This window comes from Mirounga leonina, unplaced genomic scaffold (assembly GCF_011800145.1).
Source record: "Mirounga leonina isolate KUSES-001 unplaced genomic scaffold, KU_Mleo_1.0 Mir_418, whole genome shotgun sequence".
In the NCBI taxonomy this organism is placed as follows: domain Eukaryota; kingdom Metazoa; phylum Chordata; class Mammalia; order Carnivora; family Phocidae; genus Mirounga; species Mirounga leonina.
The window spans coordinates 29415080-29440747 of record NW_023270739.1 but is presented as its reverse complement, the minus strand read 5'-3'; positions in this window follow the sequence as shown (position 1 = coordinate 29440747).

Here is a 25668-nt window from a genome sequence, read left to right as displayed (position 1 = left end):
AAATAAGGTAGACCCTATCATTATTATTTTATGAAGAGGCTTAAAGGAGATCAAATATCTTGCCCAAATTTACAACCATGTATGTGATAGAGCAAGAAATTAAATATAAATTGTGAAAATATTCTGCCTTTGAGAGGATAAGAATTACTTGTTCTCCTTTACCAATTTATACTGAAGCATAACAAAATATCTACATATTCTCATTTCCTTTCTGTATCAACATAAACAAGATGTGAGCCATGTTAACCAGATTAACGTACAACTAGGCTTCCTATTTAATGTCCAGTGCTCTGGGTGGGATAGAATCTTAGCCTCTGTAAATTTACAGCTGCTACTTCCTTTTCATATGGCCTCTGCTTGAAGCTTCTAATAACCCGCTCTCCAGCTCTCATGTCAGTATATGCACCTGTCAATGGCTCCACTTAGGAGTCTGTTTTCTTTTAAATGGTTGATTTATAGAGTCAATTTCTACCAATTTCTGATCTGCTTAATTTCTCCTAACCCCTGTGTCTTTTGCCTAGAAATTCCCACACTAGTCTTTTCCATGCCTAGTAAGAAAAAGATATTTTGAAAATTGTGCATTGCTACTTAAAATACACAATAGGTGCTCAATAAACATTTGCTGCAACAATGGATCTGGCAGAGTTGCATAATTTTTAATTGGTTACTGGCATGATGACATAAAACAAGAATGAGATGTAATAATAATAATAAACAAAATAATATATGCATTTCAGTTCATTTGGGCCTCTTTCATATGAAAATGTTTTCTTGTGAGTAAATCCAATTCCTACCACCTTTAAATTATAACTTTCAAATCTGTCTGCATACTCATCTCTTATTGCAAGCTCTGTTCATGTCACACCACAATTAATGCAATAGACTTCTAACTAGTTTCCTAATTCAACTCCTCCTTTCCAATGGGATAGATTAATTTTATAAAAAGAGAATATTAGCCTGAAACTCTTGCTTAATGTCTTTCAATGACTCTTCATTTTCTTTGAGGTAAAATCTAATGGCTCATGCACAGCATGTGTGGCCTTTCATGACTGGAGCTTTCACATCTTGCCAGTCGCATCTCACTACTCACCACTAGCCTAGTCCACTCCAGCCATAGGACATTACTGAATTTGCACCACCAACTTTATGGGATTGGGCCTGATCACCTACCTGTTACTCCTCCTGCCTGTAAGCCGTGTGCTCTCTACTGACACTGGTCTCACTCAGGTCCCTTCATTCATCTGGCTAATTCTTCCACATTGCTGAAAATTAAATCCAGATGGCATCTCCTCACGGTATCATTTCCTGTCTTCCAGTTGTGGCCTAGATGTGTATCTATGTGTTCCTTCTTAATCTGGTACTAACAACACCATCACTCTTATCCATCAATACTCATTTTGGAGAATCAACTATGCACAAGGTGCTGTGTTAACTCTAGGGAGTGCAGGGGATGCAGTGGCAAACAAAACAGTGGCTAGCTAGAAGGAGTACTTCATTTGCCTACTTCTTTCAACTATGCAGGATTCCTGAAGAAATGGGACCTGACTTTCATCCTCATGCTCCTAATAACTGGCGCATAATAGATAGCACTCACTGAGGAATGAGCTTCCCTGACCCTGTGTAGGAAGTCTCTGTTCATACTCAGGACTTCACCACCCCAGCAAAACATTTGATTTTGAAAGATTAGCTCATGTACGCATTGTAAAACAGAATTGTATGCATAGCTTTTTTTGTCTCCTTTGCAATTACATTGATTTTGCTTATTTCTAAGTTTGTTCCATGTGGTGAACAAAGGCAAAAAATGGTAAGAAATTGCTTAAACTCAATTCATGTAGTATTTTGGACTATTACTCTCAGTGGAAAAAGGATCAGGAGAGAACAGAGTTGATAATGATTAAAAGATCTCAGTGAACCTAAGTAAAACTTACTAAAAATTGAATGACATCATTATATATACAATCCAAGAAATTGTCTCTTTTTCTATTTGACCTTTTAACTACACAGCACAAATGTAGGCAAAAATGTTCAATTTAGCTATTGTGCTTGCATAGCTAACTAATAAAACATATCACTTTAAATAACTTTCCTCTGAGAAGTCTAAGCTACCAAATGAGTAAAATTTTAAGCAAGTTGCATGGATATAATTTGTCATTTTTATTCCTCATTTATATAAATTGGCTTAAATATTGATACAATTTTATGAATATTATATATCTAGTGTCAATATTTCAGGCACTGTAATGAGTTTCTCTCTCTTCTAACAAACTGCAAATACAAAATGTAAATAATTGTCTGAAATAATCCTTTTAAGTCTTGGTGAATTTCCAAATGATCTTGTGTTTATAGCAATAAAAATTTTACTGCTTACTTACTTTCTAGTGCTAATCACCCCAGAGATAATGATTATGCACCTTCTGACTTCAAGATTCACACAAGTTAATATTCAGGGCATCCTCCTTTTCCTTACTATTACTGCAAACCATCTGTATATCCATATGGATACACACACACTCACATATGTGTAATATCTATACTATTATTATCCATTTAGAATTAAATATATAATATTTATAAACACATTATGTTGACTTTTTAGTTCAAGCAATTGTGGAAATAATCTATGTTTACGTTATTTATTTACTTATTTATATTATGCATTTACAATTATTTGTTTATAAATAAATCCATGAGCTACACATAAAGAGGAAGGAAGCATAGTAAAAATCTATTTAACGAATGTTCAATGACATTATTTATAAATGTTGTCAATTGGTTATTTTATCTAGAATGTGCAATAAAATGGGAAAATATTAAGTTAATGGATTCAATAACAAGCCCATTATTACTGGAGCTGTAGCATGACTTCTGCAGCCTTAAAGATTATAGCTGAGCAACAGAAGGGGAAAAAAGTAGATCATCCATTACATTGAGCAGTTAATGATATTTTATTGCATTATTTATCAAATACTGTGGATGTTATTTGTAGCTGCAAGCTTGACCTTAGCTAATCATAATTTGATGAATGTGTATATCATAAAGGCACTATGACAAAATGCCCTATTGTTTTATGAAGGAGGAACATGAACTAGTATTATGAAATTCAGTAAGAGTGTAGTTTCAAGATATTAATGCTCAGACACTTACGTGCAAGACAGAATAGATGCTTATAATTCAGACACGGCTGCTGAAATTTCTTTCTCCTTCAGTAATATAAATATTCAAGCCATCTATCTTGAATGATTCCTGCAAAGCATTTTTATAAATGCACCAGGAAGACTGTAATGATAATATGTTATTAAAATACTAGAGTTCTCATTCAATCAGGAAGAAAAAAATCAGAAGCTTTTCACAAAGCTTTATGAGTTTGTATTTAATTAGATTTGAATATATATTTTGGAAAGAAAATATAAATGTGATAAAGAAACCAATACCTACTGTATAATTTTTAATTTTATCATCCTCCTAGGAAAAGAAATGCACTATGATTTCTAAGATGAGAACAATTACTTCATTTTGTATATATTTTTGTAAAGATTTGGAATGAGAAGCTAGCTCATCAGGACTCTTTCTTTTCATATGAAAAGTAATATTGGTGGCATTGAAACAATATTTTAAAGTAAGAATATAATTTTTAAAGCAGCTCTGAGATATCAAATCATAAAAATTACTTTACACATGGGCTACCTAGATTTATCAGAGAAGGAGATACTAGAAATTAAATAAGAACTACCTCCCAATTAAGAGATCTTTCCATTGAACCATGCTGCCTGTCAGTGCAACTTGATGATTGATAAACTCCTTGGCTTCATTCCTAAATACAGATTTATTTTCTCCTTGCAGTATATGGAAAGTACTCATTAGTTATATGTGAACCTCATTGAAACTACTGAGTCTAAGTATCAAATTATTATGTTTTACAACTTGTTATGTCTAATACTGAGGAGTTATTTTCTCCTACAACACAGCTGTCAAAATTATATATCATCTCCAAATCAATGTTTTATGTGATAAGTTGAGTTATTGTTTAACAAATGTTCAGTTTTTCTTTTCTATCTCCTGAGGTACAGTGTATTTCCCCAAAATGATGACTTTGGGTGTGGCCACATGAATTGCTTTGGCCACAAGAAAAATGTGAGAGCATAAAAGTCTTAAATGTGCTTGTACAATTTGATTTGCTTATGTCTTCCTATGATCTTCTGTGAGAGAGCATGAACTCCATTAATAGCTTTATTCAGCCTGGCTCCAGATTGAGACTCCTGAAGCTGACTTGGACACAACTGAGATCTCAAAACCGTGCTTAGTTGAGCCATAGCCTGAAGTGGAATCACTACAGTGATTCCAGCAGAATCCAGCAGTACCACTCAAGGATTTGTGAGTTTTATGGTTAGCTAGAATTTGAAAAGTTTGTTTTTTAATGCAGTATTACTGTAAAGCTCACAAATACACATATGACTTTATGGAATATTATTATTAAAAACTATTATATTTTTGAAGTTAAATTTATTTTTAACAGATTAAATTCATATGTCTGAGGTCTGCTATTTCATATTTTATTATTGGGTAGTGAGTCAGTAATTGTACTCTAATCTGGGCAAATATTTATGGGAAATAAAAAAACAACAGCAGAAATATTTCATATTATTATATATAAAATTCATTTAACACTTCTAAATAAGATAATAATATATGTTTATCAAGTCTGCAAAGGATTATGCATTTGAGGGCATGCTTAAAATTACATGTATACAGAAATAGCAAACATTTTGGGTTCCAGTTTCTAACACAAAATTTGAATCACTGCCTGATAAAGATGTCCAAAATGAATTTGGGACCAATATTCACAACCTTTTCTTTATAAGTGTTTTTTTTTTTAATTGATAGATAAATGAACTCAGTTCTGCACCTTTAAAATCTTATAAGTAACAAAAAATAGTTTTAGGACAAGGGATTAGAACATCATATGAGAAACTGAGGCTCAAGAAGACTAACACCAGACCCAGAGACACAGAACTTTCATATGATATAACCAAGACTTGATCCCAGTTCTTCAGATTCTATGACCCCCATACTCTCCATGTATTAACCACATGAAACTACTTTTTTTTCCTTTTATAAATAAACATCCTATTTTCCAGAAAGGATTTAAAAAAAAAAAGACTTTATTTATTTATTTGATAGAGGGAGAGACAGCACAAGCAGGGGAGCGGCAGACAGAGGGAGAGGGAGAAACAGACTCCCCACTGAGGAGGGAGCACAATGCAGGGCTCAATCAAAGGACCCTGGGATCATGACCTGAGCCAAAGCCAGACGCTTAACCAACTGAGACACCTAGGCGCCCCATCCAGAAAGGATTTAAAAAGTTACAGAATGTGGAGATACTGAATGACTTAATTTTTTTCTTCTTTCTCATTTTATGGGCTAGGTATTCAAAATTTGATTTTTGCTACAAAAATCTCTTTCATTTGTGTGACTGTCAGCAAGGGTAGTCCTCAGTTTTCAGGTTTATCTAAGAGCCTTTTTGGATACTATGAAGGGCAGCTGAAGAGGGTGAAATAACTACATCCTGAAAATATACCAGTTCTGGAGAAAGAAATTCTAAAATGTGTGAAACCACCAGTAAACTTTGATTTTTAGAGTAAAACACTGCTGCTTATCTTATTAGTACTGAGCATGGAACTCAGGACAACAATTGTGCCAAGGGTTTCTTGCTGCTTTAACAGGATAATCAGAATGTGAAAAAAGTAGTGAATGTACAGAGCAATAATGGGCGATATATAAATATGCTAGTCTTTTTCAAGAGGAAGAAATATCATTGATTTCTGGATGAGAAGAAGTTATGTGTATGGCTGATAAGGTCCAATGGTAATATTTATTAAGCAAGTTCATAGCTTATTTTATTCAATCAAAAATTGGCATCTGTCCAAGGAGATGAAAGACCTGTACTCTGAAAACTATAAAACACTGATGACAGAAATTGAAGATTACACAAACAAATAAAAAGATATTCCATGCTCATGGATTGGAAAAGCAAATACTGTTAAAATGTCCACACTACTGGAAGCAATCTACAGATTTAATGTAACCCCTACCAAAATACCAACAGCAGTTTTCACAGAACTAGAACAAATAATCTTAAAATCTGTGTAGAACCACGAAAGACCCCAAATAGCCAAAGCAATCTTGAAAAACAAAAACAAAACTGGAGGTAATCCTGGATTTCAAGATATACTATATAGCTGTAGTAATCAAAACAGTAATGGTACTGGCACAAAAATAGACACATAGATGAATAGAGGAGAATAGAGCCCAGAAATAAACTCACAATTATATGGTCAATTAATCTTCAACAAAGAAGGCAAGACTATGCAATTGGAAAAAGACTGTCTCTTCAACAAATTGTTTTGGGAAAACTGGATAGTTCCATGCAAAAGAATGAAACTGGACCACTTCTTACGTTGAACACAAAAATAAACTCAAAATGGATTGAGGACCTAAATGTGAGACTTGAAATCATAAAAATCCTAGAAGAGAGCACAGGCATTAATTTCTCTGACAATGGCTATAGCAACATTTTTCTAGATATATCTCTAAGGCAAGGGAAATAAAAGCAAAAATAAATAATTGGGACTACAGCAAAATAAAAAGCTCTGTACAGCAAAGGAAATAATCAATAAAATTAAGACAACCTACTGAATGGGAGAAGATATTTGCAAATGACATATCCAATAATGGGTTAGTATCCAAAACATATAAAGAACTTATACAACTCAATGCCAAAAAAGCAAAATAATACAATTAAAAGTGTGCAGAAGTCATGGACATTTCTCCAAAGAAGACAGATGGCCAACTGATACATGAAAAGATGCTCAACATCACTTAACATCAGAAAGATGCAAATCAAAACCACAGGGAGCTACCACCTCAGACCTTGATTCAATATGGCTAAAATCAAAAACATAAGAAACAAGTGCTGGCAAGGATGTGGAAAAAGGAACCCTCATGCACTATTGGTGGGAATGCAAACTGGTACAGCCATTGTGGAGAACAGCAGGGAGCTTCCTCAAAAAATTAAAATAGAATTACCATATGATTCAGGAATTCCACTACTGGGTATTTACCCATAAAATACAAAAACACTAATTTCAAAAGACATATGTATCCCTATGTTTATTGCAGCATTATTTACAGTAGCCAAATTATGGAAGCAGCCCAAGTGTCCGTCAATTGATGAGTGGATAAAGAAGATGTGGTATATATACAATGGAATATTTCTCAGCCACAAAAAAGAATGAAACCTTGCCATTTGCAACAACATGAATGGACTTAGAGAGTATAATACTAAGTGAAATAGGTCAGTTGGAGAAAGACAAATATCATATGATTTCACCCATATGTGGGACTTAAGAAATAAAACAAATGAAGAAAGAAAAAAAAAAGAGACAAACCAAAAAACAGACTCTTAACTATGGAGAACAGGTGTTTACCAAACGGGTGGTAAAGGAAGGTGAAATAGGTGATGGGGATTAAGAATACACTTATCATAGTGAGCACTGAGTAATGTACAGAATTGTTGAATCAATATATTGTACACCTAAAACTAACATAACATTGTATATTAACTATACTTGAATTAAAATAAAAGTTATTGTCTATAAAGCTGTGGATCAAAGCTGATTTGGACTCTGACTTCTGCTACATAATGGCAGTGTGTAATGAATAAATTATTTGTCCTCTTTATAACCTGATTTTCTTACCAATAAAATTCAGGTAGTAATACCCTGCCTTATAAGATTGTGATAATGATTAAATCATATGTACCTAAATGATAAGCTTATTTTTATGACTATTGGGAAATTTTTAACCATGTGACAGGCACAGTGTTGGTACTGGAGATACCAAGATCCAGTAATTAGGTGATTTCAGTAAGTGGTAAGTACCCTAAAAGTCTTAGAGGCACAAAGTGCAATAAAAAATCACAAAGAAGAATATTTAATCAATACAAGGTAGTGAGGAAAGTCTTTTAGAGCAAGTGATACTTTACCTGAGTTTTGAAGGGTGCATAGGAGTTCGACTTGCAAAACAGTGGATGTTGGGATACCAAATTGTTCACAGTAATTTTAAGTAATATTCAGTAAACGTTTGATTGATAAATATGTGAGTAAAGGATTGAATGAAGTTTTGCCTGCTGACAAAATTTCTTTTTCCTACGATAATTGTTGGAAGAAAATTATCATTGTTGGGAAAACATTTTGTATAACATAAATAGTCATATTATCAACAATCCAAATATTACCAGAATTTGATACATAGATCATTTAAATTTTTAAAACAGTTTTACTGCTATTGTGTAGTATTTTAATATATACACACAAACACATAAATTTAACAGAGCTTAGAAGGTCGGTTTTTCCAGGCAAAACATTGCTATCTTTCCAGCTTTTTGAACGTTAGTTTAAAAAAAACCTCTTACTTAACTTTGTTTTTCTTATAATTACAATTTTGTGGTAGGTGTATTCTAAATTTGTTTGGTACAAATGGATAAATAAATGTTTACTCTTCAGATTGGTTTGCCAAGTGTCCTTTTGTGGAAAACTACAGAATCTCATAGATAAACTCTAAATTATTAAATACATCACCTCTCAAACACCATATATCCTATCCACGATGCCTGCAGCCAAAAACAAACAAAAACAAAACAAAACAACAACAAACACTTGTGGTTCTTTATGATTAAAAGCAATGTAAGAGATCATGCAGTCCAAAACCATCATTTCAGAGTTGAGAAAACTGAAGTTTAGAGAGATGAAGCGATTTCCTCAATAAAATACAATTAGCAACAGAAGTCAGGCCTACAGCACTTTTTTTTCTATGTTATCTATAAAAGTGGAAATACATAAGTAAACATGATATAGTCAAATCCCTAACTTATTTCCTTCCAGAAGTAGGGCAGAAACTGTTGGTCATCCACCCAAGACCAATCTTCCTTTTTCCTATGCTAAACAAAACCTGAATATATTCTCTTGGCAACATATGTGGCCTGTGAGGATGAATCGTGGATGTTCTAATTACTGGTTCTCAACAGATGGCAGTGCTATTCCTCCAGGAAGTATGAAGAGTGATGTTGTCTGTCATGATGATTAGCCACAGGCTTTTAGTGCTTAGGGATCATGGGACAGTCCTACACTACAAAGATTTGCCTCATCCAAAATGCCAGTGTTGCCAACTGGAACCCTGGCTTAACTAATCATGGTGGTCTTGTCTCACGTGCCAGGAATGAGTGTACGGATGGGTATGTTATCCAGTTCAGGCCACATAAAACATAAAATGAAGTCTGTTGTAGTGATTTTCCTCCCTGATATAAAGAGGTTGTCCAGTGAAGAGAGCTCATCTTTCCTCCGGTACTCCTCCTCATCGTTTTGTACATTCTCCTTACAGATTATAGTAGTTGGAGTTGAGCAGCAACCATATGATGATCAGGTCACCAACATGATTAAAAAAAAAAAAAAAAGGAACAAAATGATAGAGAAGAAAGGAAAGCCATTGAATCAACTCTGGGAATGCACACCTTCATATTTCTCAGTTAACAAAAAATACATAGCTACAAAGATTAAATACTATCCATCAGAGTCTCTGTCATTTGTTCTTCAAGGCATGATGATACAATATCTTGGGTTAATTTGGTAGTTGGAAATAAAATATGTGAATATTGTTTAGCTATTGTTAAGTCATTCTAAAGTTTACCAACCAACAATTGGTTAGCCAACCAGGGACCAAAGAATTAGGACATTAGGAAAGAGGCATCCTTGGAAGAAACCCCAAGTTGGCCATATAATTCTATGTAGGGAGGGGTTCTCAGGATAAGCCTTGGAATTTTGCTAGCCTTGGGAAAGACGCACCCCCAGGAGAAATCTTGAGTCTCCATCAACCTCTGTGTGGGGAGGAGTGGCCTGTATGTCAGATGCCTGTGGATCATCACTTGCATATCGGGATGCCTTGAAAACACTGGCTGCTTTAATATGCTTGTTTTAGGAACCAAGTATAACACATTGTGGCAAAGAAGGAGAATGAGCAGGTACTGCAGTGGGCTGGCCTCTACTGTGGGCAGTTCAGCTGGTCACTGATGCCCAGCTAGAGGCTGGAGCTCAAGTTAAAAAGTTGGAAGAAGAGCTGAGATTGGAAAAGGGCATGCATTTGTTCACTACTTTGCTAGATTCGGGGCTAGCTGACCAGTTGGAAGAGTTAGATAATAAGTTGGAGACTTTAGTATGCCATTTTGCAAAACTAGGAGGACACAGCCACCTCAGATTAAGTTTATGGTTTATTTTTATTTATACTTATATACCACTTTTTATTTATACTTATTCATACTTATACCACTTATGACAAAGCCTAATTAGGATGCTAGGAGATAAAATCCCTGAAAAGGTAAAGAGAATGAAAGGAGGATGTTATGATCCACAATGAAATGGATGAAATGCCCCATGCTGTCTAACCCCCAATACAAAGGAAAATTTTAAATAGCAGTTACCTTAGACTTCTGATAATAAAAAATACACCCCAAAACTCCTAGGAGAAGTCTTGCGTTCTTTCCCTTGAAGTTGCAAATCTTATCATGTCTTTGGAGCGTAAACACCCCAGGAGATATTAAAGACACTATCTACAGAGACTAAAGGAAAAGAGGAGAAGGCAGGCTTTTTAAAATATAGAATGCTATGGAAGCTCCCTTGCACCACAAAGCTTTAGTCTTGCGAGTGGTATCGAATTCATGGCTAAAGTTTTGGAATAAAAGCTATGGGGTCTCTGTTTATGTTTGTCTGTATGTTTATATATGTTATTGGATACATATTATGTATATGTGATATTTTTCTACCTCTGGAAGGTATTGCTGAAATTATTTTGCAGACAGCTCTATTTAACTGGCCTAAACAAATAAGCTTAATATCAAAGTGTGCTTATATAACACTGAAACTTATTCTTTTCTCATCTGCTAAAAGGACAAATTTTTCTTCACTATTGGTCTGTTCTTGATGGGATTATGAAGGTCTTTCTTTATCTTTTATATAATCTGCCTGCAAAAAAAAGATTTTGTATTTTATCAAAATAATTTCCTGTTCTTCATGTTGTTTTTATCAGGTCTTTTATTATGTAAGGAAACTTAGTCTTCTCTATTAAAAGAGCTAAGTATTTTACAACTATGTAACTTTCTGTATTTGCCTTTGAAGTCTTTAATTGTCACTTTGGTTAAATGGATAACTAAACATTGTCTCATATTGACTTATGATCCTATTTAATCCAGTGTTTTAAACTTTTTGATATTTTTGACAAACTTCCAAAATATCAAAGTCTAATGAAGTCTTGTTGCCTTTGAACTAACTTTGAGATTTTCCAGAGGGGTCCTGGAACATATTTTCTCTCATGAAAAAAAAATGTTGGGGCGCCTGGGTGGCTCAGTAGGGTAAGTGTTCGACTCTTGATTTTGGCTCAGGTCATGATCTCAGGGTCATGAGATGGAGCCCCACATTGGGCTTTGTGCTCAGTGGGAAGTCTGCTTGAGATTCTCTCTCTCCCTCTCTCTCTGCGCCTCCACCCCCTTGCATGCTCTCTTTCTTTCTCAAATAAATAAATAAATCTTAAAGAAAAAAAAGGAAGAAAAGATGTTGAACTAATTAGGCTTATTTGGAATGTTAAGTTGCATGGGAAGCATTGTCAAGTAAGCAAAGATACTAAACTTTCTTTAGGGTATATTTACACAAAATTCCTAAAAATCTAATATGGCCTTGTACAGTATTATCAGTCATAGTCTTAAAATGTGTGTCATGAAAATAACCAAGTTCCCTTGTCAATTATGTTATAATGAACTCTCTTCAAATCTTGAACTATGGTCATTTTTAAATCTTTTGTCATGTATAGATAGTCATTGTTTTATTCTGATGGTTTTTCGAAAGTGTTCCTATGAAAGTGCTTCATCTTTGTGGAGATTCATAAAAAAGACGGGCAAGTATAGGTTTCTGATAACTAAGATCAATTTGCTGCCATGTGGGAGGAATAACAATGAGCCTTTCAAGTGCTTCCCCAAGGTTACCTGCACAGTCCCACCATATGTCGTGGGATGGTAATCTGAAACCTGTTCCTGTTTTTCCCATCAGTAAAACGGGCCTATAATATTGATGATATAATGTTAACATGTAAAAGCTTGCCTCTGATGTAGGACACTCTGCAGACTTTGTAGGATCATCTGCAAGGGAGAGCAGAGGGACAACACCCATAGAAAATTCAAGGCCCAGGCACTACTGTAGAGTTTGGGGAATCATTTTGTCAGGTAGGACATGCATTGTCTCAGAAGCTATGATTATTAATATGCAAGCCTTATCAACCTCTTAACATGTGAAATAAATCTAAGTTTTTATAGGGATTTTGATGTTTTTGAGGATTTTTATTCCCCATCTAGCAGAGTCTCTTCATCCTTTATAGCATTTGGTAAAAATAAAGCACTATGAAATTGGGGATCAAAACAGTAAGCTATCTTTGAGAAAACAAAAATACTACTGAAGCAAATTAAAGCTCTGGGCATCTTCTAAGCATCTGAGTTATATGTGTCTGGAAGATTTGGATCAGGCAGATCTCTGTAGCAGAGACAAAAAAAGGAGAGAGTACCCCTAGTATGGTCCCAGCCAAGCAAGGGAGAGAGAAACCTGATCTACCCCTTAGTGCAACAGCTTCTAGCAGGGTCTACAGTGCTCCTCCAAGGAGAGCCTCTCACGTGGCAGCAAGTGCAGCTGTGGGATAAACTCAGAGCAGTTTGGCTGATGATCACTCCTGAGTCCTGACCATTAACCCTTTTTACTGACCATTGGGCTGTTCTAAAGGGATTAACCTTATGGCTTGGACGATGGGAAGCCAAAGGGTGGATGATCGCAAATGGGCCCTTGTGGGGTCAGGACATGTTGTGGGGGCGGCAGTTGGGTTCACCTGCAAGAGCCTGAGGCTGTTCTCACTGTCTTCCATGTCCCAGCACAAACACTGACAAGCCCTGGCAATCACAAAGCTGATATCCTAGCTCAATACAAAACCCTGGCAACTGAACTTCAGTAGTTAGAGCAGATTGGGTGCAGAGTGATCATCATTGTCCCCAGGTAGGATGGCCTGTTGCCAAAGATGCCAGATTGCCCTTAAAAAAATACTGACATGGTTAATGCAGTAGCAGTGTGTCCTACGTGTTCTAAACAATGCCCAAGGCAACTGCCAAAGGAGTTTGAGGTCCTCCACCAGAATTCCAAACTGGTGAGGGAGTGGCAAATATTAGCCTTCTCCCTCCAAGTGAGAGTTCTAAATATGCCCCGGTTTATGTGGACATTGTAGCTAGCCTAAATCAAAGTGTCCCCTGTAACCATATGAAGTAGGCTACCACCATTAGGGGGTTAGAGAAGCTGAGTACCATGTATAGGTAGCCTCATTGACTAGACAGTAATCAGAAGTCACATTCCCAAGGTCATGATATGTAAGACTGGGCAAAAGAACATGACATTTAGTGGAGGTTCCATCTTTCCTTTAACCTTCAAACACCTGGGTTAATAGAAAGGAAAAAAAAAAAAATAGAATATTAAAGCAGCAGATTATATTACTAACAACTAAAATTGCCCTGTCTGGGTGTCCTAAACTACTGCTCCAAGATTTAACACATTTGAGTGATCAACCTTTAGGGCCTATTGCCCCATGTGTCTGACCAAAGACTCCTGCCAAGGCACCCAATACTGAAAAGGTATGGAAATCATAGAAAACAGCCACTGCCCTCACTCTCACCATGGACTCATGTGCTATGCAGCTGAGAATACCAAGCCTCATTAGGACCTGGGAAAGAAATTATCTGCTGGAATTTGCGTTGGAACATCCTGCCAGGATGGAGAAGTTACTTTATACCTCTGGAGGAGGGGGAGCTACTCAGTCTCCGCTGGGATCCCATTGTCCTGCTACAAGCTGAACTTGTTGAAATGCACTGTGCCTGGGCTTGAACACGCACCACTGAAAGAGGGGGAAAGGTGGGGGTCCTGGTCTAGTGTATCCTGCCCCCAGTCCATCTCACACTTGACAGTGCTGCTGTCCCTAGCCAACATGTATGCTTTGTACAACCAGGTCAAGTTCCTAAAGCTGCCAATCTCCCTCTCCTCAAGCCCCAGGTGGGAATATTCTGTTTTTCATGATATGATCATTTGGCCACCATATTTGTTTCTTCCATTGGCCTAGAGGACAACAGCACGCATAGAAGCCCTTATTAAATTCACCCAGAAAGACTTAAATGATAGGCAACAAAACTCCTCCTTAATGAGCACTGGAATATCTCTAATGAGAAAAACTAGCCTCCAAAATAGAGTGGCCAAGGACATTATTACTGTTTTGCAAGGAAGCACATATGCCATTATCCAAACAAAATGCTGTGTGTTCACACCTAATGAGTCTGTTAATATGTTATTTTAATTAAATCACAATAAAGATATAAGTGAATGCCCTGGGTAATCCAACACCCAGTCCAGGGGAGTTAATAAATCAGTTATTTGGATCATGGGAATCTTGGTGGAAAAAATTGTCACCAGTTTTGAGAATCATTGTCTTCATCTGTGTTTTCTCTTACATGTGCCTGTATTGTTGCTGTGGCACCTACCTCCAAAGGAGCCAGATAGCCTCCAAAGGAGCCACATCCATCTAGTGAAACCTTCTGCTGCCCACTCAAGGCACATTGTGGAAGAGGGGGGCATATGAGATTGTGAAAGCCAGTCACAAGGGGTAAAATATTGGGGGAAGTCATTAAGAAGAACTATGAGCTGGACCTAGGCAACCAGAGGCTCTTCATCCCCTGCTCTTTCTTGGGATGTGCATTCTGTTTGTCTTCCCCACCCCAAGAAGCTGTCTCAAGGACATAGTCTTGAGATAATGATGTGGTCTTGAGACTATCTGGATTGTATACATGACTGAACCCAGTTAAGACCTCAATATACACTTTTAAGATTTGGCAGGTGGACACAGAGATCTACTCATCTCTTAGCCACCCAATAGGAGCTCCATATGTAAGTTCCTTTGCTTCTTAAAACTGCCATCTACCAATCTGAAGTGGCCTGCCTCTTTCTATAAACTCCTTTATAGGGGCCAGTTTATAAATCAACAATAAGGAAAATGTTTTAATAGATAATGTGCATTGAGTACATTTTTAAAATCATGCTTTTAAATAAGCATAGCAAAATGGAAACTACTCTATGCAACTACGAATTGCATTCTGCCCAATAAGTAAAAGAGAGCTGAGCTGAATTATTAAGCTTAGGTCCAAAACTACATTCAAGGGAAGTGCCTCCAAAAAAATTTGCACTTCGTTATGCATAGTCAACCAAAGAGGATTTTTGATGTGTAACACTGAGCTTTTACATTTTAAAAGTGCAGTGGCCTTTTGGATTTGCAATTCAGTGCACAGTAACTATAATACCATAATAAGTCCTTGATTTTCTTTCCTTTGAAATGTACAACATAGTTTTAAAGTGAGCGCCTTCACAACAAAGACCCATCTGTTTCATGTATGTGTGCTTGTCGGTAGTGATGTATTTATTACATGCTTGCAGAGTATGTTAATATGTCTCAGAGTTGCACAAAAATAATTAAATTAGTGTCATGAATATATAGTTAATAAAAATGCTATAAAAAAATATTATGTTGAATTATAGCCCAATCATAATTTTACGTTTTCTAAGCTGGAAACTTTTTTTTAAATTTTTTTTTTAATTTTATTTATTTATTTGAGAGAGAGAGAGAGAGAAAAACAGCATGAGAGGGGATAGGGTCAGAGGGAGAAGCAGGCTCCCCGCTGAGCCGGGAGCCCGGTGTGGGACTCGATCCCAGAACTCCGGGATCATGACCTGAGCCGAAGGCAATCGCTTAACCAACTGAGCCACCCAGGCGCCCTAAGCTGGAAACTTTTATATAGTTAGTATAATTTCCTCTCTACAAATTTTCTTAGCCCACATTTAAATGTAAAGTAAATATTATTGGGTTGTGTTTATTTGTTTCTTTTGCTAGCTTTTTCTATTGAATATTTCCTCCAGATAATAACAAGTATTAAACAATAATATTGTGAATTCTATAAACATTTTATAAAGTAAAATGAAGAGTAAAATGTAAGATGAGTAAAAAAGTAAGAGTGAACTTTAAACATTTATATTCAGCTAATGGACCTAAAAACTGGATGCATGTTATAGTCATTTGGGACATACTTTAATATATTGATTCCTAGGTCCCATTTCAAAAATTCTAACTTATTGTTCTGGAGTGAAGCACGTCTTTAGCACACTGTTTAAAAGCATTACAGAAGATTCTTAGGTATTGGCAAATTGAGAACCTTTGACTAAAAACCTATTCATTTATAATTATTCACTTATATAAATAAATCCTTAGGGGCGCCTGGGTGGCTCAGTCGTTCAGCGTCTGCCTTAGGCTCAGGTCATGATCCCAGGGTCCTGGGATCGAGCCCCGCATAGGGCTCCCTGCTCCGCGGGGAACCTGCTTCTCCCTCTCCCACACCCCCTGCTTGTGTTCCCTCTCATGCTGTGTCTCTCTCTGTCAAATAAATAAAAATCTTTTAAAAAAATAAATCCTTAGAATCAAATAATTTCGTAGCATAAAAGATATTAAGATTATCAAGTTCCACACATCTTAAAAGACTGCTCTCCCACCATAGCTTTTTTAATGGTATTTTTTTTAATTTAAATTTAATAAGCCAACATAGAGTATCTTTAGTCTAGACGGAACAGTTATTGCATTTGACCACCAGCAGGGAGTTAACTCTGTTGGCAATTATCTGAATGCCCACTGGATCCTTTGGCCACTCACATTTCAACTGGAAGAATTTCATCTATGTTTTATCTGTATCTTTTTCTCAAAAACAACAACAACAAAAAGCAAAGGTATGTATTTCAGAGCAGTGAGGTAGAGTGCGGAGTAGGAAGTGGCAGATGGGGCAGAGAGACAAAAATCCAATGTCTAGAACGTTGTGCTACATATTTTACTTTTATATAATTCATTATCCCTTTAGAGCAAACGAAACTAGAATTGTCTCCATTCATGAAAAAGATTAAAGTACATCTGTAGTGACTGATACCAGCCTGAAGTGTTATAATAAAAATAGCTCTGTGACACTGCATTCTGTGGTTTTCCAGCAATATCTTTGCCTACTTATTTTGTATCATTTCTGGCTAGTCTTCCCTGTCCTCTTTTTTTTTTTTTTTTAAATGCAGATGTTCCAAGTACTCATCAACCTACTCTACAGAAGCATTTTTCAAAGTACTTTTTTGAAAACCACTTGTATAAAAACTACCAAAATCTCTGCATTTCAAAGCCTCATTCAGAAATAGTGAATAAGAATCCTCAGGAACTGTATTTTTTTTAAAGATTTTATTTTAAATCTTTATTTTTAAATCTTTATTTTAAAGATTTTATTTATTTATTTGAGAGAGAGAAAGAGCACAAGAGGGGGGAGCAGGAGAGGGAGAAGCAGACTCCCTGCCGAGCAGGGAGCCCGATGCGGAACTCGATCCCGGGACTCCAGGATCATGACCTGAGCCGAAGGCAGTCACTTAACCAACTGAGCCACCCAGGCGCCCTGTATACTGTATTTTTACATTGGTTTTGTACTCATTAATCTTTTAATACACTATTTGCCTTAGTAGTATCAAAACTCCCACTATTACTTTTGTCTTACCCATTATAGCCCTTGCCATATTCTTTTGAAATGTTTAAAAATACAGAGGAATTTCATGGAGAACAGAAAAATGTCCCCAGCTACTAGCACAGTACTTAGCACATTGCATATATTAATATATATGTGTGGAATAAAGAAATGGCTCAATAAAATCAAAAGATAACTCAGTGACTTTGCCTCTGAAATCCTGTTTTAAATCATCTTGATCTTTACTGCTTTCTCCAGTTGCTGTTGCCTCATAGCCATGTCTCTTGGATGGACATGGATATGTGCCTGAATGATGGGTCACTGATTAAAAGCTCAAAAAGCAGCCCATGGACCAAGCCAATCCCATCTATCTTATGCTTATTAGCAAGCAAATAAATGATGAAATAAACCTATTCCTGTTATTGTCTTATGTAGAAAAATCCCAAGAAATCTACAAAATAGTCCTAGAACTAAAAGGTAAGTTCAAAATAGTCACATGACACATGATAAACACAGAGAAATAAATTGTATTTTTATGTACTAGCAATGAACATATGGACACCAAAATTAAAGATACAATAGCATTGATAATGGAGGAGGCTATGCATATGTAAAGACAGTAGATTTATAGAAAATCTCTGTACCTTCCACTCAATTTTGTTGTGAACTTTAAACTTCTCTAAAAAAAAAAGAAAGAAAATTTTGTCTTTAATAAAACGAACAATACCACTTACAATTGCTCAAAAAAGAAAATGAAGTGGGGGAAATCGGAGGGCAAGACGAACCATGAGAGACTATGGACTCTGAGAAACAAACTGAGGGTTCTAGAGGGGAGGGGGGGTGGGTGGATGGGTTAGCCTGGTGATGGGTATTAAGGAGGGCACGTTATGCATGGAGCACTGGGTATTATACGCAAACAATGAATCATGGAACACATCAAAAACTAATGATGTAATGTATGGTGATTAACATAACATAATAATAAAAAAAAGAGAAATATTTAGGTGTTAGTGTAAAAGGGTATGCACAGAACTTATACAATAACTATATAACACTATTGAAAGAAGTAAAAGCATATCTAAAAAATGGAGAGACCTACTGTGTTTATGGCCTGACTGGCTTAACATAGTGAAGATTCCAATTCTCCCACATTGATAAACGGGTTTAATGCAATTTTTACCAAGATCTCAGAAACATTTACATATATATGTAGACAATATTATTCTAAAATTGATATGGTAAAGCAAGGGTCAGAATGCCTAAAACAATTTTGAAAAAAAATAATTAAGTTGGCAAAATCAGTTCCCTGATTTCAAGTTTTAATATATAGCTACTGTAATCAAAGCTGTGGTATTGGCAGAGGGATAGATACATAAATTGATAGAACAGAACAGAAAGCCCAGAAATAATTCATACAGACATATCCAGCTAGTTTTTGACAAAGTTCACAAACAACTCAGTGAAGGAATGATTGCTTTTCAACAAATGGTGCTAGAACAATTATGCATATATAGGTCAAAAAAAAAAAGAAAGAAAGAAAGAAAAGAAAAGAAAAGAAAAGGATTGCAGACTTGAATGTGAAATATAAAACTAAACGTTTGGAAAAATAAAATATAGGTGAAAATATCTGGGATCTAAAGTTAGGTAAAAAGTTGTCAGATTTGCTATCTAAAGGATAAACCATAAAAACAAATAATGATAAATTGGATTTCACTCAAAGTTTTTGTTCCCTGATATTACCTATTAAGAGGATGAGAAGACAAATTCGAAAGTGAGAGGAAATACTTGCAAACCACATAGGGACTGTATCTAAAAAATTTAAAGAACTTTCAAAACTCAGCAGTAAAACCAAGAAATAAACAATCAAATTAGAACATAAACCAAAGACATGAAGAAACATTTTATTGAAGGTTATATACAAATGGTAAATAAATACATGAAAAGATGTTCAATATCATTAGCAATTAGAGAAATGCAAATTAAATTACCACATACCTATCGAAATGGCTAAAATAAAAATTAGTGACAGAATCAAATGCTAGCAAGAATACAGTAAAACTGGTCATTCATACGTTGTTGGTGGGAATATAAAAAGATAAGGTCACTCTAGATATAAGTGTGGCAGTTTCTTTAGAAACTAGACGTGTAACTACATACAACCCAGCAATTGAATTCTTAGGCATTTGCTCAGAGAAATAAAGACCTATGTTTATAAACAACAACAACAACAACAAAAAACAAACTGTACATGAATATTTGTGTCACTGTTATATAAACTGTTTATTCATAACAGTTTAATCAGATTTCTTCTATCAATGGCCTAGCTTCCAGAAGGGAATGTAGATATAATTAAAGTGCCCTTATAACCTGCAGCCCATTAACAGATACTTGAAGGGGTCAGAATGTAATGTTACTCCAGAAAGTTCCAAACTACCTTCATGTTAATGTCTTGCTAGAGGGAAAAACAAGCTTAACATGACAATGGCAAGGCCTCGGTATCCTGTGAGTCTTCTTTAACATATGAAAATCCTTTTGAAACCTCCCTTTTCCTCATCTCCCCCAACCCCATAGTATATAATGAGCCACCCCTCCCAACCCCGATGCAGCAGCTCTTCCTGCCCAGGAGTACTGGCTTTAATAAACCACCATTTTGCACCAAACAAAACAAAACAAAACAAAAATCTGTTTAACCAGATAACTATAAATGAGTGAAAAAACTATGGTCCATCTATAACATGGACTACTACTCAGCAATAAAAAGGAATGAATACTGATGACATGAAAACCTTGTTGAATCTTTAGGGAGTTAAATATTAAGTGAAAAAAAAAAAAGCCAAATTCAAATGGATACATTCTGTATTATTCAATTTATATAACATTCTTGAAATGACAAAATTATAGATATAAGAAGTGATTAGTGGTTGTCAGACATTAAAAGCAGAGTGGGGATAGGAGGGAAGTGGATTTGGCTATAAAAGGCAACAAGAAGGATTCTTGAGGTGATGGAAAATGTTCAGTATCTTCACTGTATCAATGTCAATATTCTGGTTGTGATACTGTCCTATAGTTTTGCTAGATGTTACCATTTGGTAAATAGTACATGAGATCTCTCTGTATTACTGTGTAACTCCATGTGATTCTACAGTTTTCTCAAAATAAAATTTTTAATGTTAAAAAAAGGTACATCAGAAGCTGAGAACTGAAAAAAAAAATAGCACTTTAGAGTCTTCCAGAAAGTAGTTCACTATAAAAGCTGACATAGTTGAAGGGACCCCAATTGAACTCAGACTTTGACAAAACTTCCAGCAGAGACTGGTCAGAATTTTTTAAATATGAGGGGATTTTTAAATAGAGCAACCAAAATCCTATCCAAAAGAGTAGGAAGTGAAAAATCAAATAAGAGCTTTTAGCACAAGTGTTTTTCTGGCAAAGAGAACAGTACAGCAAAGGCCCAGTTCACAGGCTTTTAAACAATGCACCATGCTCTGTTTAAATACCTCTGTGATTCACTAATCAACATCTATTCCTTTATCTCTAAAATGGAGATATTTTTGTCAGCCCCTTATAATCAGTAAAATATTAAATGCTTTGGTGATATCAAGGGCCCTCAATGGCATCAAATTCACAATAGTCATTTAGTAAATGTTAGTTCTCAACCATCACCACTTCACCAAACTCCAAATACTAAATCAAGATACCCAGAATGTCAGGGAATGAACAAAAATAGTGAAACATTTCTTGTGGTTATAGTTTAGGTGGAGTAGAATTCAGAATTATGTCAATTTAAACCATTAGCATAAGACTTGACCTGCTCTGATATTTTATTCAAATGAATGAAATCTTAAGTTTTCCTAGGCTTCACAAATCATCTACTTTTAATTATAATGCAAAAGAAATATGTTTTCTGAAAATAAATGCTTAATTTTAGGCTACATGTTTAAATAATAGCAGAAAATGACTAAAAATTTTACTATTCTTAGTAAAAATATTGTCTTCCCTTATATAACAAAACATGTTCATTGTGAAAAAGAAATAACTGATATTTAACAGATAGCAGAACAAACATCTTATTTACCATTATTATCTGAGAAGAGGCAAAACACGTATATAAGTGTATGACAGTTTAATTATGCTTTTATTTGTCTTTCTTAATTGAAAACTCAGACATAAAAACAATCTACATCATATCTTTGGTTAGGAAAATCTTCCTGGAAACATTTTTTGTAAAATTTAATGGAGTTTATTCCAAAGCAAACTAAAGTTTTACAAACTATTATCATTATTTCATAAAAGTCATTTACCATAACATACTTTTGACACTTTATATTTCAGTAATGGCCAATGAATCAGTGTTTAAATTTGTAAATAAATGCTATGTATTTTTATTGGATGTAAAAACAAAATCATCCATTATTATGCAAAATTAGGAAAATGCTCTATTTATTTAAGTAAAAGTAATTGCCTTTGTCTTTATGATATATTCAACTTGCAAACATGGTTAAAAATAGGATTTGCATTTTATTCATATATTTCCTAACAATTGTATTATCTTTAAGAACATGTTATGTATAAAGAACAAATTTAGTTCTCATTTACTTAATACTCTTTTTTAAAAATATGTGGTGGGGCGCCTGGGTGGCTCAGTCATTAAGCGTCTGCCTTCAGCTCAGGTCATGATCCCAGGGTCCTGGGATCCAGCCCAGCATCGGGCTCCCTGCTCCAGGGGAAGCCTGCTTCTCCCTCTCCCGTTCCCCCTTGCTTGTGTTCCCTCTCTCGCTGTCTCTCTCTCTGTCAAAAAATAAAATCTTTCCAAAAAAAGTGGTAAAATTTAATATCTTCATTAAAAATATTCTTGTAGGGTATATAGTAAAATGCCTTTTATCAGTATTATAATATTCGGTATTATATATCAAATTATAATGGAAGATGCCACTTAAGATTATACCTGCTGTTAGGATGTAACTAGTGGGTACAAAGAGGAAATAATTACACCATATTTCACCATTCTTATCTGTTCTAAAAACACTTTTATGAGAATATTGTGCATGTAGAGTTCAGTATTTGTGAGAAAGAAAAGAAAGTTTGGTTGAAGTTTTTATTTGCTTAAAAATGCATAATCCTTTGGGTTCAGTAGGATTAATGTCATTTTAAAGTGGAGGTTACTAGAGTTGGATATTGCCTTTGTTTTTGTTTTTTTTTTTTAAGTTTAATCAGTTTGGTTTGTTTCAACAATCCCCTCAGGTGAAATTTGATTCAGTGTCATAAAACTGTTTATCCCATATGAATCTGTGAATAAATCATACCCCTCACTTCTCTGTAAGGTCCATTTAGTACACATTTGGTAGAAAGACAATGTTGTTCCAAGAAGATGAAGACATATTGTAGCCTTATGTCTGCCATAAGGTTTAAACCCAACACGGAAATTTATAGCTGCTTTTTTTTTCTTTTTGGAAAATCAGTCTAGTCAAGCATTAAATGTATAGTTAACAGATATCCAATAGCCACAAGAGAGTTGACAACTCAAATTACTTAGTTATAATGAAGATAAATAGCAATCTAAACATGGGCATATATTGTGCCCTGCAATACAATTGAGTCTAACGTTGTTGCCAGGCAACTTCCCAGGACAGATTACAAATACTTCCCCTAATTTGATGTTATCAGGACATACATACACACACTTGCAGGAATGACCAAAGCTCTTTTGTTTTAAAAAATAGTGTGGCCGTAAAATGTATTTGAATGCACACGTGAGTGACATCAAAATGACATTTTGTCTTGTAAAATGTATGCCTCGTGGTGTGAGCCTTCAATAAAAATATGACCTATTATAGACTTTCAATCACCTACAATATATTAAAGGAATGAAACCATTTATTTTCTGGGATAAATTGAGAATTCTTCGGGGATTTTTACCACTGTCTGAGGTGATTTTTGTGAAACAAAATTAACTGGAACAAAATAAAATAACTTCTTCATTGTCATTTATATAACCGGAATAAAGATGGTATTACTCAGTAAATGGTATACATATACCTTCGTGTATATTGGAGATGTACAGCTTTTTCTTGTTTTATTTTATATATTTTTATTTATTGTTTGCTTTCCTAATTGGTCTATCACAGTTAGATTCTCTCTCTGAAATTCACATACACAATCTATTATTAAAGGAAGAATTATAACAATGTTAGTCAGGGATATATTAAAAATAAATTCTGTAATATCTGTCACTCAGCAAATCAATCATGCTAAACTATCATTTTTCTTCTGTCCTCTTGGAAGAAGAAAATAATCTAGAACTCACTCTTTAACTTGTTATTCAAAATGAAAGAATTCCAGTTCCCATCTTTCTAGAACAAAATATCCATATAATTCCTTAATCCTGTTTGCTGTCCTCTAAATAGTGTCTAGCTAATTTTTTTCCCCCAAAGTTCCTGAAACTTCTTCCAGAATGGTTTGTGGCTATCTAGGTTCAGTCATTCAATTACTTTTGAAAAAAAAATGTCCAACATTTCCACTCTGACATATTTTCCTGTGATGCCCCCAGGGGTGTATGCTGGTTGGGTTGTAGCTTTGTAGCAGGGAAAGAAGGACTAAGCCTATGAATAGATACACAAAACATCTAAGAAAGCAAGTGATTTTAGGGAGAGCAAAGGATTCCTATTCATTATACCACTCCAATAAATTCTAAATTCTGCAGTACTCGTTCCATTATTTTATTTCTAGAAATTAGTGAATACAAATATTAATAAAAGGTAACTATAAGCTTATTCATTGGCCAACCAAGTTTTTTTTTTTTTTTTTTAAGATTTATTTATTTACTTTAGAGAGAGAGAGCATGCATAGGGAGAGTATGGGAAGGGAGAGAGAGAATCTCAAGCAGACTCCCTGCTGAGTGGGGAGCACCACACAGGGCTTTATCCCAGGACCCTGAGATCGTGATCTGAGCCAATATGAAGAGTCAAGCGCTTAACCCACTGAGCTATCCAGGCACCCATGGGCCAACCAAGTTTTATCCAAGAAACGCTATGTTCTCAGAATTGTGCGAAGTACTGGAAACAGTAACAACAACAATAATAATATATTATGATTGAAGTACCTAAAGAATTCAAAGGAAAAAGAATAATAATGATATTACAAATTGGCATTTATAAAACTTTGATGTGTTCTGAGCACTTAAGATCTTTATATGCATCATATCATCTTATCATTGAAGTAAACCTTTAAAACTTACTGTTATTATTCCTATTTTATAGACAGGAAACTAGGGCATAAGAACATAAAGAATTAAGTAAAATCCAAGAGTGGCAAAGCTGTCGCTTAAATTTAAGTTATTTTACTTCAGAGTATATCCTTTTAACCAATGAATTATTACAATGCATTGGTATAAAGCATTTTAGCCATGAAATGTACTTATTTACATTTGTGTTTAGGTTGATTACTATTTGATTACTGTTGTGCAAGATGTATTGAAGATCTAGATTAGAGACAAAGAGATAAACTGTGGAGGCATTCTAATAGTCAAGATACAAGTTTGAGTATATATATTTTAAAAATTCTTGAAATAAGAATGGAGGGACTGTGGACTAACTGTAAACATTTCAGATATAAAAACTGAAATTAATTTGGGGTGCGCTGTTGAGGATGAGGGAAGAGTGAAGGATGACTTCATTCTTCTAGGTTTTGGCTAAAACATTAAGTGGGAAGGCAATAAGAAGCAAAGATTTTTCAGAAGAAAATGAATGAAATGAAATGTTGAGCTTGAAGGTAAGATGACTAATAAACTGAACATAATAAGGGCGCCTGGGTGGCTCAGTTGGTTAAGCGACTGCCTTCGTCTCAGGTCATGATCCTGGAGTCCCGGGATCGAGTCCCACATCGGGCTCCCTGCTCAGCAGGGGGTCTGCTTCTCCCTCTGCCCTCTTCCCTCTCGCGCTCTCTGTCTCTCATTCTCTCTCTCTCAAATA